The sequence below is a fragment of the Taudactylus pleione genome, unplaced genomic scaffold, assembly GCF_031769625.1.
Source record: "Taudactylus pleione unplaced genomic scaffold, aTauple2 ptg000703l, whole genome shotgun sequence".
Lineage (NCBI taxonomy): Eukaryota > Metazoa > Chordata > Amphibia > Anura > Myobatrachidae > Taudactylus > Taudactylus pleione.
The window spans coordinates 2,977,413-2,983,200 of record NW_028285105.1 but is presented as its reverse complement, the minus strand read 5'-3'; positions in this window follow the sequence as shown (position 1 = coordinate 2,983,200).

Below are 5,788 nucleotides of genomic sequence, written 5' to 3'. Positions count from 1 at the left end.
TTTTCATAATAATAATGTAGGAACAAAAACAGGCCCATTTTATGTGATTTTAGCTGTTTTTATATTTTAAGAAAAAATCCAGATCCAAAACCAAAACTGAAAAACAAAACACCAAGGAAAAAAATCCAAAACTGGATTCAGATCAAAAACCAGGGGAGATCCAGATCCAAAACATGAGGGTCGGCGCACATCTCTAGTATATATATATATATATATAGAGAGAGAGAGAGAGAGAGAGAGAGAGAGAGAGAGAGAGAGAGAGAGAGAGAGATGGACATGTCTGTTTTCTAATTATTTTTAACATGAAGGGCTCTAGAGTCAGATGTAAACTGAATATGCAACTTTAGTTTTGGCTGCAAGGAGCATTTTGTTTTGTGAGCATGCACATTTTTTCTCAGCTGCAGTCTGACTTGCAACTGTGTACAACTAGGGGGCTGGAGCGTATGTGAGGTGTAGGCGGAAGCAGAGGCGGTATTGTGAAGCTTTGCCTATGGAACCTAGAAACCTTGCACTGGTCCTACCCTTTGCTACCGTTTGCCAAACCCTTGTAGCTGTAAAGACTACGCTTCTGCCTGAACCTTTGCTTCTCTTGTCCCACTAGTGTATCAGATCCTTGGACACTATTAGACCATATTTCTTGCTTACTGTATACACTGTACTTTATTTAGAATACCATTTTGCTTTGCATTTATAATTACCTGCTAATAATTATAGTTACAGCATTAAATGTCCTTGATAAATAGCATCTGCTTTGTCTGCGCTGCTTACTTGCCAAGGTTAATTCATTCTGAATTCCACCCAGAGGTTCAGCTACTGAAGTTCTTCTTAGAACATACTAGGTAGCAGTACTACCATATTCGCACGGGTATACGGTCAGGAAGCCGGCGGATGCAATGCCGACCACCGGCTTCCCGACTGCTTAATCCCAGCGAGGGTTAAATCTAGACGCCTGTCATTTTACTGATGCCAGGAGACCGGCGCCCGGCATCCCGATCGAAGGGATGCCGGGCGAGGGGCGCAGACAGCCACGGGGGGGGAGGGGGAGGGCTAAGTTTAGGGCTCCTGGGGGGAATTTAGGGTTAGGCACCCCGGGAGGTTAGGGTCAGGCTAAGGGAAGGGGGGATTAGGGTTAGGCACCCCCCTGGGGGACTTAGGTTTAGGCAGCGGGGAAGGGGGGTTAGATTTAAGCACTTAGAGGGGGAATTAGAGTTAGGCTAAAGGAGGGTTAGGGGGTAGAATTAGGTTAGTTTATACTTACCTTTAGGACGATCGGGATTTCCTCCTCTGTCAGGCTGCCGCGGCCAGCGGTAGATCATACCGAATGCTTCGCACGACAGGCAATACCAGCCTTATCTACCTTCCAATTACAGTTATGGGGCTGTTGATTTTTAACAAATGTTTACTATAATCAGCAAAGGATTCCAAAAGAGTTCAGATCTCAGAACACATCCTCTAAAATAATTCTCAGTTGGTGTCACAGGACAATGGAGCTTATTGAGACTTCTCTGATACTTGCATACCTAGCATCAAAAAGTTTAAATAAGTTCACACAGACTGTTCCTATCATAACATTTATTTAGCTAACTTCACCATTATGGTTGTACAATTATTAACACTGTTTTGGGACAACTTAAATATTATAATGCAAACAATGAATGATTGAGATCTGCCCTTGCCTAGTCTAGAGTCATGTAATATTACTTCCACAATGTCCCCTTTCTAGAGCATAATTACCACCTGCAGACTTCTCATAAAATCTAGCCAGCTCAGCATGTGCACTCCTGTATGCAGAAATCAGCATAAGCACTGTGCATCGCCATATATGGAGAAGCTAAGATATCTTTGGTGGACTAAATAAAGATCACCTTAATGTTATTGGTAGAACATTCTTTTAACAGACGGGGATCCAAACACCTTACTTATTAATCAAGAAACTGCAATACCTTGGATGAAAAATTGTACTCGGTTATTCTTCACTGATATGGTAAGGTAAGTAACTTGGTATTTAATAAGTTATTCTCCATTTGGCCCATCTTACTTACAATTGTGGTTGGACACAGGGCCGTGGGTGCACCCGCATAGCACAGAATTCATTCTGCTGCTTTTGTCAGTAGTCACATCATCAATAAATACAAGGGAACCAGTTCCATTGGCAGCCATACATGCCCACGCCATGACACTACCACCACCATGCTTCACTGATGAGGTGATATGTTTTGGATCATGAGCAGTTCCTTTCCTTCTCCATACTCTTCTCTTCCCATCACTCTGGTACAAGTTGATCTTTGTCTCATCTGTCCATAGGATGTTGTTCCAGAACTGTAATGGCTTTTTTTATATGTTGTTTGGCAAACTCTAATCTGGTCTTCCTGTTTTTGAGGCTCACCAATGGTTTACATCTTGTGGTGAACCCTCTATATTCACTCTTGTGAAGTTTTCTCTTGATTGTTGACTTTGACACATATACACCTACCTCCTGGAGAGTGTACTTGATTTGGCCAACTGTTGTGAAGGGGTTTTTCTTCACCAGGGAAATAATTCTTCTGTCATCCACCACAGTTGTTTTCCGTGGTCTTCAGGGTCTTTTGGTGTTGCTGAGCTCTCCGGTGCGTTCTTTCTTTTTAAGAATGTTCCAAACAGTTGATTTGGCCACACCTAATGTTTTTGCTATCTCTCTGATGGGTTTGTTTTGATTTTTTCAGCCTAATGATGGCTTGCTTCACTGATAGTGACAGCTCTTTGGATCTCATATTGAGTGTCGACAACAGCTACTGATTCCAAATGCAAATGTCACACCTAGAATCAACTCCAGACCTTTGACCTGCTTAATTGATAATGAAATAACGAGGGAATAGCCCACACCTGTCCAAGCTTTTGAGTTGATTCCCATTACTTTTGGCCCCTTAAAAAGTGGGAGGCACATATAGAAACCGTTGTAATTCCTACACCGTTCACCTGATTTGGATGCAATTACCCTCAAATTAAATCTGAAAGTCTGCAGTTAAAGCACATCTTGTTTGTTTCATTTCAAAGCCATTGTGGTGGTGAATAGAGGCCAAAATATGAAAATTCTGTCAATGTCCCAATATTTATGCACCTGACTGTACATGCTCATTTAGACACAACTCAGTATATGCCAGGTGTACATCAGGAGTGACATGTATGTATCCTTAAGCTCCATGATAGTGCAGAGAAAGCATAGGGATATTGTAGAGATGTGGCTTGACAGAGTTAGTAATTCATGCTAAAGTCGCATTGACGTATTTGCAAACAAAATAATAAGGTAATTAAGTATCGTATACAAAAAAGAGAATAGTGCATGAACAGTGTCATTAATAAATAATAACAAATCTCCTTTATATTTAACATATAAAGTTTAATTCTATTGTTTTCCCCTTTAATAATGAAATTGGAATCTTTTATTCGCAGGCTGAATGAAAATATAAAATTAAGTAACACAGATGTGTCCACATACATCTCTCGTCCGTGCGCTACAAGTCGCGTTACATATGATGTGTGAGCGCTGTGTGACTCGGCAGCGATGAGCGTCTTTTCAAGGAGCTTTATCCCTTCAGATGCGTCTTATTCACACAGCGATACAAATAGGGTGCACAAGCAGCTTCTTCTGATTACAATGATATGCTGCATGCCTATAGTCTGTGTGCGGGTGCATCTGCATATGAATTGCTATGTTACAGTGTCAGGGACTATGCATATAAGACGCATTTCAAGGGAAAAAGTTGCATGAAAAGGCTCTCTGCGCTACCGAGTCAAACCATAGCTAGAAGTGCTGTTTAAAGCGCAATGAGGCTAGATGTATATGGACATATCTGTAGAAACAGCCAAGTCATCTAATTTAGCAGCCATAGTACTGAATGAAGCGGGAGGAGTCATAATGCAATCGGCCAATCAGAATTGGCTAGCTAGTGCTGTTGATCATCATCATCATGTCTTGTTACACCAGTCCTCTAGCACCTGCAAGAAATACACCTCTAGACAGGGGTTTGCATTTTATGACTACAGCGTTACTGTACTTGTAAAGAAAAATGGAAAATGATGGCAATATATAAATAACTGTTAATAAATAATTGCCCATCCCTTACTTCTTCGATCCTCATTTCCAAAGGGATTGTAAGCCTAAGATGCAACTGATTCTGCTATACATTTTTGATGGACATATACATATGTAAATTAGTATTATTACAAAGAAACAGATGTTCTTCCTACTATATGAGTATCCTATCGCATACATGGCAAGTTCCTATTACTAATGTACAGAACGGCAGAAATGTGTCTGATATTAGCCTCTGCGTTATAGAGACACACATAAATATAAATATGACTGCCACAATACAGCAAAATAAGATGCTTAAATATAACTTATTTGGTCAGCTAAGAAAAAAATGACATTTTAGAAGAAATGCAAAGTGAAACACGGAAAGTAAAGGTCATTCTAGATTGGTCGGAAGTCTGACTATAATCTGAAGGCACAAGTAAGAGAGACTATTATTTGTAGCAGTAGTCCGTACTAGGAAAAAGACCAGGGGGTATATTTACGAAGTGGCAGCTTTTGCAAGTCACCGCTTCTCGGCAGCACTGAAATTAAGTGCAAAACACCATCCAATATACAGTGTACGGTAGCCGTATGCAGGTACTTATACAATTGTATTCCTACCATCAATATTGAAAGTACTGCCCTATGCCTACACATTCACGTCTGGTACTGCCACAATTCACTGAGTGTATTAAAAAGTGAAGCAACATTTTGTGTGAACATAAACAGCCAATAGCCCCTTAAATAAGCTTGGTCTGGCATTTTTAAGTTTTCTTGTGGAAAGCCAGCAACAGTACATCTACTAACAGTGCTCTGATTGAATGTTCTGTGAAGGGGTTACGTTGTGGACACTTCGCACAAATCACTGTGTTGCACCTTAATCAGGCCCTGCTTCTCCATATTTAAGTGGCAATAGACATATCATACCACAGCACCTGTAGTGTTAATTGTCACATAACCGATTACTGCAGGGTTGGAAAGTTGCTAGACGATGTACGTTCAATGTTTCACCTGTAACAGTTTTTTTTATTTTTCCTGTGGTATACTCCTTGTTGTTCCTGTGGTATGTAGTTACATGTAAGGCTGATGCGATACAATAAGCTAGTCCTGCACTGTGGGGATGCACCAGGCTGGAGAGATGCTGCCGTCTTCAACATTTGCTGGATGCCGCTGAGATTTTGTTACCAGCGGGAGTCCGGTGGCTCCTTCCGTGCTGCCAGAGGCTGGAGCTCACTCCTGAGCTCCGCCTTCCGGCACCTGAGCGCGAGGAGCTGTCGGACGGCAGCGGGTGCAGGAGCAGGGCTTCAGGTAAGTAGAGTTTTGTTTGTCTGTGTGTCATTATGTGTAAGGGGCACTACTACTGTGGGCACTGTATAAGGGGCACTACTACTGTGGGCATTATATGTAAGGGGCACTACTACTGTGTGCATTGTGTATGGGGAACTACTACTACTGTGGGCATTGTGTAAAGGGTACTACTACTACTACTGTGGGCAATGTGTAAAGGGCACTACTACAACTGTGGGCATTATGCATAAGGGGCACTACAACTGTGGGCATTATGTGTAAGAGGCAGTACTACTGTGGGCATTATGTGTAAATGGCACTACAAATGTGGGCATTGTGTGTAAGGGGCACTACTACTGTGGGCATTATGTATAAGGGGCACTACTACTGTGGACATTATGTCTATAAGAGACACTACTGTGAACATTGTGTATAACGGGCACTACT